The following is an 11,293-nucleotide window of genomic DNA, read 5'->3' on the forward strand; positions in this document are numbered from 1 at the left end:
TCTAGCAAAGATTGGAAAGATTAAATCAAATTTTGGTCCAATATAGAAAGATTTCATTCAAGTTCCAAATGAAATTTCTCAAATTTTGCAAGATTGGATTCAAGAGGCCTTTGGACTATTTTCTTGACCTAATTTGTGCCTCTATAAATATATAACATAAAGCAATGCATTAGTTGTTGGAAATTCTGCAGAGAAAGCATATTCACGCACAAGAAATTTTCCAAAAAAACTCACATTCAGTTTTGGCAAATTAGAAGGTTTCAACCAGATTTAAAGAGTGCAAAAGCTTCCTTGAAAGTCTCTGAAGGTGACTGGACATTGGCATAGAATCAACACCCCCAGATTACTCTCCAATAAGCCAAATTAAGTCACTATGAACTTTGGATCTATTAGCAAGATACATGCATAATTATGATGTTTTGATCATATATTTGGCTTTGTCTGATTGTTGTGAATGTTTATGGTGTGTTAATTTGATTTCTGTGCGTTCTAATGGGGTCGGCCATTGGAGGCCGAATCAAGCTTTAGGGTTCAGAATTGGGGTTTTTCATTAGGGCTAAAATTAAGTTAAATCAAGTGCATGGTTGGGTTCGTGTGGTTGGGACGAAGAGAATGAGTGGGTCGCGAAACATTTATTGGTGTGTATGTGGTATTCGTAATTTGCAGGTTGAGGTTTGCTACGAACGAACTTGTAGCCAAACCGTAGCAAAAATATGCAGGTTTTTGTCTGGCTTAATGGAGAAGACGATGAGGTGTCTCCACACCATTGGGCCATTTGAATTCGCGCGCCTATTTTTGGGTTAGCTGGCAATGAGTGTATATTATTTTTGTTTTCCATGCTGTAAATGACTAAGCAAGCTGGTTGGGGTGGTGAAGCGTGCGTTTGGTAAACCCAGGGTCCAGGGTTCGATCCCTGGCCCTCACCATATTTTTGTACAGATTTTCAATTCCTGATCCTATGCACCTACAGCCCCAGGGTCCATTATAGTCCCTCTGATCTGGCTCTTAATTCCCCATTGACTTAGATCTAACGCCCAGAGTTTAGTCCCTATGCCATGTACCTTAGTGATGATCACATTGAACCAAAATCTCTAATAAACTTATATATTTTATTTAATTTATATATTTTAATTAATTCCTTTTTAATATTTAATTATATAATAATAAATTATTTTCATAAATAAATTAATATATATTATAAATATTAAATTTCCAATTTATTGTTCGTCCCGATTAAATCCATTAATCGTGATGGGCAATAATCGATTTTTCTTAAAATATTTATTTCATTTAAATAAATAGTTTTATTTGGCTAAATGGTTTCAACCATTTTTATTGGTTGCAATGATTAGCCTATTTTCCTTATTTTAATTCATTATTATTTTTAATCGAATCAATCGATTACGAGGGATAATGATACAAATTAAATTACTAAAATTTCTAAAAAATACTCTTATTTATTATTAGTGATAATTGAATCTATCAATTAAAATTGGTAATAATATACTACTAATCTTTTAACCATGGTGATCGAATCTATTGATCATTGCGGTTAATAGTACAAATTAAAATCAGGGTTGTACGCCCAAATCCTAAAACACTTCCCAAATCTAAAACATTCAAAACACTTCAAATCAAACTACGGATTTTCATCCTTATTCAAAACTACGATAGGCCATTCAAAAAGCCTTCAAACCATACCAAATCAAACTTTATTCCTAAAGGCGTACAACCCTCCCCGAACTACGTAGACTCTGATTCTCCATAAGGAGATACGTAGGCACTTGGTATCAAGGCGAGTCCCCTTCCCCAAAATCTCACTTTTTCCCCTGTTCAATTCCTTAGCTATTAACCTTAATATTTTAGCCATAAAACCTTTACCTTAACTTGAGACCCTAGGAAAGGGTTGAGGGTGCCTAACACCTTCCCTCGACCTGATTATAATAACTTACCCCGAATCTCTAAACTGCGTGAGGTTTCCTATTCGCCTTGGTAGAATAGGTGGCGACTCTAAAAAGCTAATTTTTAGGGCAGGTTGCTACAGGTAACATCAATAAACTGTCGAGAAACACCGTTGTAGGTCATTTTGCATCAATTAAGTTTGATAATGATGTAAAAATCGACTAAATTTTGATGTAAATTCGAAGAAGCGTGTCTTCGTCGATTAGGAAAACGGTGGGAAGGGGTTCGAGTTATGAGATATAATAAAATAAAAGATGGCAACCGTTAAAGATATTATTTTGTATGAGTAGTTGATGTTGAAGCAAACAGATGGAATAGATCTGTCAGCATGCGAATGAGAGACTTCCCATAAATATGTGATTTGGGTGAATGTTGATCCACTACCAGTGGACAATATGAGGGTAGTGCCTAAACCACAAGAGGAACCTGACTCTGATATTGAAATTGATCATAATCCTAAAGTTTTAGATAGAGTGCAAAACTATATTATTCTATATGATAGAGCATCGTTCACCTAAGTCACCAGAAAGATATGGGTGTGAAGACTTGGTAGCCTATGCACTTCTTACTAGTTCTAGAGACCCTTCCAGCTCCCGAGAAGCTATAGCTAGTCACATTATTAAAAATTATGGGTAGCAAAATGGTCTGGTTCGTTGGGTAATGCCCTTTTTCCTGCACTTTTTTGCAGGGCAGGCCAAGGTTTTAAGCTCGCAACCTCTAATATGCCTGACCTGCCCCCCCTCGTTTTATTGCGAGTTTTTGCGGGCATGTTCATTTACATATAATTTTATATTTTTAGGCTTAAAAGGTGAAAAACCTGCGGGCATTCTCCGCCCACATTCATTTTCTTGCGGGACGGGCTAAGGTTTTAGGCCCACACCCTTAACTATGCTCGCTCAGTCCCGCTCTATTTTTTTTGCGGACTTTTGTGTGGAGGATCTGAACGGGGCGGGCATGCATGTTTTCCCCTCCCACTATAAATAACATATTTTATGACAAATCTTTCACCTAACCCAACAAGAATTAGAGAGAGATGACCCGGGGCTTTTTAAAATGTTAATAATTAAATATATATATATATATATATATATATATATATATATATATATATATATATATATATATATATATATATATATATAAAGCACTTTCACTTAATTGCGGTGACTTTCATTCAACTATATATCAAATAATTCAAGATATTATCAAAATCTTCACAATGTACTCGTGCACTTGGTCATACGTGTGGCAAGTGAGTTGGCACACATTCATCTTCAAGTTCATTAAAATTCTGAAAAAACATTCCAAAATTTTTGCTTTCGCCTAAATTCGAACCTAAGCCACCTAGCTTACAATCAATTGAAACTTTCCACTACATCACTTCATACACCACTTCACAATTGATGTTTGTTATTTCATTCAATTTTATTATTATTATTATTATTATTATTATTATTATTATTATTATTATTATTATTATTATTATTATTATTATTATTATTACTACTACTACTATTATTGTACAAAAACACTAATTTAGAACAAAATATCTTGAATTAATTTGCATATCTTGTACAAAAACAGTAATTAAGAACAAAAATTATTAATTTGCATATCTTCATGATATTTTTCATTGTATCAGAATATGGCATTCATTGTGGAAGCTCCCCTAATAGTTTTCATCGTATCAGAATATTAATTCTCTTTTTTTTTATTTCTTCAAAGTTCATCATCTTGTTCCTCAATATGGGTTTCAACAACGGGTTTCTTCAAAAATCCTCACTTTTCTGGGTTTTGATACAGCTTCTTCATCTTCATCTTGCAGTATCTACTTCTCAACATCTATAAAATTCTGGAAAAAAAATCAACAGTTTCCCTTTCATTCTCCAACCCCTTTTAATCTTGCAACAAAAATTGTAAAGTTTCATTCACTTTGATAAAACCCTAACAACCAATCTCAAATCCAATTCAAAACTAGAAAAACTAATAACCTCCAAACATAAACTCATCAGCTTATATTCCTCGCTTAATTTCAGGCATTTGATGAATCTTGATTTCATTAATTTCTTGAGTTTGTAAATATTCATCGTTGAATTTTATTTCTAAGCTCTAGGGTTTCTGAACAAAATTTAAAATTAAATAAGGTTGATGAAGATTATGGGAATTTGGTTTGCAGATTCAAGTTAAGGGCGAAAAACGATTTAAATCATATCTCCATTTTTAATTTTTGGGTGAATTTTGAGGTTGAGGAAAATTTGACCATGGAGGTTTTTAGAAGGGCTGAGCAATGAAGATGACAAGAAGAGAGAGAAGGATGAAGGACTACTCTCTCATATTTCTCTTTTTTTATATATTATATCATTTTTAAATTATATCAACATTAGATACATTGGCTCAGTGGTAAGATTGTTGTCTAGCAATCAATATGTACTTGATTCAAATCTTAGGTCAAGGCAAAATTTTGGAATTTTTTAAAGAATTTTGATGACCTTTGATTATGAATAGATGCCACGCGTACGAACAGGTGCCACGTCAGATGCATGAACAGGTGCCACGTCAGATGCCACTAGTGCAAAAGTTAATACCGTTTTAAAAAAATTAGACGGAAAGGACTAACGTGGACCTTTTTGAACAATTAAAGGACCACTTTGGAACTTTTTAAAGATAAGGGACCAGAATGGACCCCGAGGTAAACTTAAGGGACCAAAAAGGGTATTTAGCCAAATATTGATATATAAAAAAGGATAAACATATAAATTGAAATTCTGGTATCAGTTATGTGATGTCGAATGAGATGTCACAACACTAATATCTGAGAACAAACACTTATGGATCAAGTTGGTACAGTAACAAAAACCAGTGCAGAAAAGTAACAGATCAGCTCCAGCAAACACGATGTCATACCTGCCATGTTGTAACATCTTGTTCGAAATGTCGAAATCTGTATGATATGACATTTTATTCAACATGTTTCTGCTAGGTTGGTTTTACCAAAATGCATGTCAATCTTAGAGAAACTACATAAATGACAAATATCTCTAATATTTGTCCTTTTAATTCATTCCAACTTTCACAATTTCAACAGCTCATTTCAAATTTGTTCTCTTCTTTTCAAAATCTCTTTCACAATACTCCTCATCTCCATTTACTTTTTCTTCCCTATTAAAAAATAATTCATAGTTATAAAATTAATCAATTATTTTATCAAATTATTCAAACAACTAACGAGTCATTATCAATACAATACTTATTTTATTTTTAATCAACATTTTTTTTGAGAGACAAAATCTTTAGTTTCAAATGTCAAAATTTTCTTTCTTTTCTTTCTTCATTTCACGGGTCTTTTTTTTTTTCTTTTAGTTAGTTATTTAATACAATTGAATTTATATAATTATTGTTTATTTTATAATTAAATAATTCATTTCAAATTTATATATGTACTTAAATACATTTTATATCGTATTAAATTGAATTATACTCAATAGTGGTGCAGACAATAAATTTTCAATCTCAGGATAATATTTATTTTATCTTAATCAACCATTGCTTTTATTTGAGAGAGAAAATCTTTATTTTCCAATGCCAATATTTTATTTTATTTTATTTTCACAAAAGGCGTATGTTATTTTTATTTTATTTTATAAAAATAATATAATATAAAAGTCGATAAAATAATTATATATATATATATTATTAATAAAATAAGTATATTTTACACTTTTTATATATGTTATAAAATTTGTAATATATTAATATATAATGATAGTATATTATTATATAAATGTATACAATACGTTGTCGTTCAGTTTAGTTTTTACGACATATTTAATTAATTTTATTGATTTATTATTTCTAAAAAATATTAATTAAACTATTTTTAAATTTTAATAAAATTAATAATTTATTTTATCAAATTGAATAATACTTAAGGGTTTGTTAGGTAAAAATAGCGGTTGACTAATAAGTTAGCTGATAGCTTATAGCTCATGACTGATGGCTGATACTGATGACTTATAGTTTATAGTGGATGATTGAGACTGATAGCTTATAAGCTAATTGAAGTGTTTGTTAAAATTAGCGGTTCAATTAACTTATAAATGTAAAATGACATAAAAGATATTTAATATATAATTATTTTATTTTAAAATAAATTATAAGGGTTAAAAATGAATATTAATTGAAATAATAAGGATAAAAAGGGGGGAAAAATAATAAGCTATAAGACTTAAGCTAAAATGCTATTTAAAATAGCGTATAGAAAATAAGCTATAAGCTAGTAAAATAAGTTATAAGCTCGTGATGAAAAGACCGCTATCAAACCGGTCTAAATTATCGTATGAGCTTATAAGACATAATACATAAGCTATAAGCTCGAAAACATGTCTTATCAAACAGAGCCTTAATAGTCGTACGCACAACTAACTTTTCATCTCACGTGATACTATCAGAAGAATATCTATCTTATTTTAGTTAACCATTAATTTTATTCGGGACACAAAACTTTTATTTTTAAATGTCAAGATTTCTTTTTTTTTCTTTATTTCATTTTTTTCTTTTTCTATAATTATTGAATACAATTCAGTTTACATTATTATTGTTTATTTTTTAATTAAATAATTTATTTTAAATTTACATACATATTTAAACATAATTTATATTATATTAAATAAATTTATCTTTTCTTGCTAATTTCAATTGATTGGTGGAGGCGCTAAGTGGGTTAAAATGTCTATCCATGCCAAAAATATTATTTGAAACATAGTATGTTATTAAAGTTGAACAGCTTGTTTATTTGTCTCGATTTTTAAATATTTAGGACTTATATTTTAAATCTTTAAGGTTTCACAAGATTTAGATTTTTTTTTTTTTTTGCTATTCTCTTATCTTTAAGGCAAACAAGAGGAGTAGAGGACGATACACATGTGACTTGCTTAGAAAGTACTATCACCTTTAATTCAGATATAAATTACATCATTGTTTTTTATTTCACACAATTACACCATTGATTTTAAAGATCAATCAAAGTACTATTTTTAAGGTTTCACCATATTTAGAATTTTCCTATCAGGACATTGACCGCATATGCTATATCAGGACGATATGAGACAAATAGATTAACTTTCATATCAATATCTAGTATTCTTTATTTGTTAGCATTTAATCTCTATTTTCTCCAAATTTATGTTTTGAATGATTGGAGTATCAATTGGCTTATGATTAACCTTTCCAACTTCAGATAAAAAATCCAATACGTACTTTCTTTGGGAAATGAATATGTACCTTCATTTGACTTGGCAACTTCTATTCCAAAATGTATTTTAGTCCTCCAGAGTTCTTCATTTTGAATTTAGTTCTAAGTTTCCTCTGAATTTTGGAGATCTCCTCTATATCATTACCTATAATAATCATATCATCAACATAGATTATTAATGCAGTAACCTTTCCTTTGTTATCTTTCAAGAAAAGTGTATGGTTAGAATTGCTCTATTGGAACCCATATTTTTTCATAGTTAAGGTGAACCGTCCGAATAGAGCACGTGGGGATTGCTTCAATCCATATAACACCCATTGCAACCTGCACAAAGTCTGATCACTAGATGATACAATATAGCCTGGTGGAATGTCCATATATACCTCCTCTTCCAACTCTCCATGTAAAAAAGCATTATTTACGTTAAATTGATGTAATGGCCAGTCTAAATTTGCAGCAATAGACAACAAGACTCTAACTATATTCAACTTCGCCACTGGTGAAAAAGTCTATGGGTAGCATATGCCATAAGTTTGTGTATACCCCTTGCCCACCAATCTAGCCTTATATTTCTCTATAGAACCATCAACTTTGTATTTCATGGAAAATACTCATTTCCAACCTACAGTCTTCTTTCCACTCGGCAAGGAGACAAGGTTCCATGTGTTATTCTTTAGTAAGACTTTCATCTCTTCTTGAATTTCTTGAGACCAGTTTGGATCTTAAAACGCCTCCTGCACTCGTGTTGAAATATGGATGAAGGACAGATTGTGTGCAAAGGCCTTTAGTGGTTAAGAGAGTCTCTTAGTGCTAACATAATTAGTAATTGGTTACTTTGAACCCTTTCCTTCAATGTTTGGTGAATAGCGGTCTGGGGGTTTACCCCTACTGTGTCTGTGTCTGTAAGGCAATTGAAAATTTGTAGTAGTATCTGAATTATCATCTTAAAGTGGTTTAGGAGTGCTTACCTCTTGGAAATCCTCAAGAGTGTCATTGTTGCGTGTACGAGAGAGAGGGAACTGCCCAGACAATTTTCATCATTTCTTGCAACATCATTATCAACATCCACAATTATAGGACTGTCATGATCAACAATAACTACATCGTCACCGTTAGATTCTTCCATTAACGTCTCATGAACAATGTTCTCTGCTATATCGACTTCGCGCGAGCTAGCATCAACAAACAAGAATGTCAGAAATCATGTCATCTAGCATAAACGTTAAAGCATCATTGATGTGAAAATAAATCACAAATCAGAATATATGTCGGACAAATTCGGGCGATACATCTGTAAAAATTCACAATCTAGACAAAAACCAAGCAGTCTATATTTCTCATTAGATGAGAATCAAGTAAGTCACAATCGGAAACGAACTCGTATCCCACAAATAAAGTGTGGAACACGGAGCAATCAAATCACCACCGAAAAATCCTTCGGAAGTCCTTGCACAAGCTAGCAAACTCATTAGAAATAACAAGTAATCGTAACCGGAGTTACATATTCGAATCATGAAGAAACAAGTGGCTAACATGTTTCGGAACCACAAAATCAAATACCGGGAAGCATTGACATCACACAAGTAAGCGCACAAAAAATCATCGTAAAAGCAAGTAAGCTCGACACCAATGGTCCGCCATCAAGCAATTAAGTGCATACATGCATCAAATGAATTTCGAATCACAAAATACGTGCTAGAATAAAATCCGGACAGCATTGTTACCAATTCCGAATCACACCAAAAGACGTGTAAAAAATTAACCGAAATGCTACCAGTACTTACCAATCAAGAAAATGAAGCTACAAATGCATTAGGCACAAATTAATTCACAGAGTGAGCATGTTTTCCAATTCCGGACAGCACCATATCACAACATTGACCATCATTAAACGCACAAGTAAGCATAAGAATGCCTCAACCGAATTTCTAAGAGCGATTGATGATGTATTTACATTTTCCGGGCAGCAACACATACTTGAATCGATACCAACCAAAAATTGAATTTAAAACCACAAATCGATGCTCAAAAGCGCTTACGGGTTCAAGTTATGTTGCTAAAAAATGCCAACACATTGTAAACCGAAAATATCACATGAAAGTTTGGATTTCAAGCACAAACAACAATATAATCCAAGAATTGATATAACTAAATTCGAACCGGAATTTTGGTATCAGAAACAAATTAGTTTAACAACGGATTCAAATTAAATTTGCATCAATTCATGAACTCAATACCAATTCTCAACATAACTTCATCATTCGAGATTCAACAAATCTTTAACAATTAGAATCAACAAGGATCAACAATTGATATTCAATCACAATCAATAATCAATATTCAATTCATGCTTAATTCTCGAATTCAATTCAAATCAAGATTCAAAACTCCATTCATGAATGCAAATAAAATACCAATCTACAAGAATTATTCAAGTAATCACTAAAAATAATTAGGATCCAAGATTAATGCGGAGAGGAGATCAAAGCGAAGAAATCGAAGAAGAAAGGAGAGAGAGCGCAGAGAGCCACCGGTCGGAGGGAGTGGCGGCCGGAGGGAGGCGTGACGGCGGGAGCGCGGCGGCGATCGGAAGAAGGTTGGAAATAGAGAGTGAGCGCGGAGAGGAGAGATAGATCCTTGAGAGAGAGTCTGGGTTCTTGAGAGTTTTGATTTTTGTTTGAATATTGATGAAGATGTGATGAAGTTGTTGTTGTTCTTGATAAACTTTTTGAAGAAGTTGAGAGAAACTTGATTTTGATTTGAGAGAAAAATGGAACTATGAGTGTAAGGTGTTTGTGAGTTATGAGTGTGAATGAATAAAAAATCAGAAAAAAGAAATATATAGTGAGCCAAAATTCAAAATTTTCAAAAATTGCGCCAAAACTGTAATTAAGCGCCATCGACAAGGAAACTCGTTTCAGTGCAAAATTCGGACTCGAGTTTAAGAGCAAAGTCGAAGGTGACAAAGTTTATGAACCGCTACCGTCAGAACGGACTCAATCCGATAAATAGTGAAGAATTTACGCGCGTTTGAACGGCGAGAATCATCTAGTCATCTGAGACGGAAAACTAAACTGTGCAGAATTTTCATGCGCACCTTCCAAAGAATGCGAAGAAACTCGATCCTCCGTTCGAAATCCAAACTCATGGTCTGAAGAGAACTCGTATCCGAAAAAATATGTGAAATTCTCCCACCAAAATCGTCTCAATCTGATAAAAATTGAGAGAGTTATGAATTTTTCAATATCGAGAAACGGCAGATTAAAACTCTGGTTCAAGCATGCAGTCTCCATCGTGTTTTATAAATCTGAAATTTTCGGTGAGGAATTTGCTCTCGACCCAAACTTACGAACTTAAGAGGACGTCAAGCCGTAATTTATCAAAAATAACAGGTCAAAAACAATCTTCCAGTCAAAAGTTATGAATTATTGAATATTCAAAAGACAACGATTCAGCATACTGTTTTCACTGTATACCCTCAGGTTAATTGCAAATTCAGAGATCTTCTTCAAAGAATCAATTCTTGACCCGCACATGAAACGTAATAGACATCAAGAAGGTTCTTTTGGCCCAAGAATCATATCAAAATGATATAGCGGACGGGAGTTACGAATTTTCGAACATCCGAAAAGCAATTGAACAACAAAACCAAAATTACTGAATTGGCCTTCGGGGCGAACACGAAAGATGTAGAGAATGACACTACAGTCTCAACTACGTGGGAATCAAGCCAAGACGACCTTCCAATCGGAAGTTACAAATTTTACACTTGCACCATAAGAATGGACTTTTGATCTGAACCATCTTGAAACAGCGGAAACTCTTTAATTGCATGGAACGATGAAATAAACGTTTGTTATAGCTTGCAATAAATGGAAAAGAAAAGGGAAAAATTTGGGGTGCAACACTTATTTTCACCGGTTTGGATGTACATTTTACATCTTAAACAATAAGGAAAATTGTCAAAGGAAACAGACTTAGAGGAAAATATATCATAAATTGTCAAACAGATTAAATCAATTCAAAAATCTATCATAAATTGTCAAAGGAAAATTCATACACACCAACGAAGTAGTCAGT

At 32.6% G+C, this 11,293-nt stretch overlaps 1 long non-coding RNA gene across 3 annotated transcripts; it reads right to left on the minus strand.

Annotated features, from left to right (window-relative positions):
• Positions 1–3,494: 3,494 nt before the first annotated feature.
• LOC131624652 (uncharacterized) lies at positions 3,495–10,007 on the minus strand. Of its 3 annotated transcripts, none has more exons than XR_009290637.1 (3): positions 9,745–10,007; positions 7,243–8,385; positions 3,495–5,121 (listed from the first exon to the last, which is right to left on the minus strand). It is a non-coding gene; the product is annotated as an uncharacterized LOC131624652 (long non-coding RNA). The 3 variants fall into 3 exon arrangements; XR_009290638.1 differs by having other exon boundaries at positions 7,243–7,947; positions 8,182–10,007; XR_009290636.1 differs by having other exon boundaries at positions 7,243–10,007.
• Between the last annotated feature and the right edge of the window lie 1,286 nt (positions 10,008–11,293).

This window comes from Vicia villosa, unplaced genomic scaffold, assembly GCF_029867415.1.
Source record: "Vicia villosa cultivar HV-30 ecotype Madison, WI unplaced genomic scaffold, Vvil1.0 ctg.000146F_1_1, whole genome shotgun sequence".
NCBI lineage: Eukaryota > Viridiplantae > Streptophyta > Magnoliopsida > Fabales > Fabaceae > Vicia > Vicia villosa.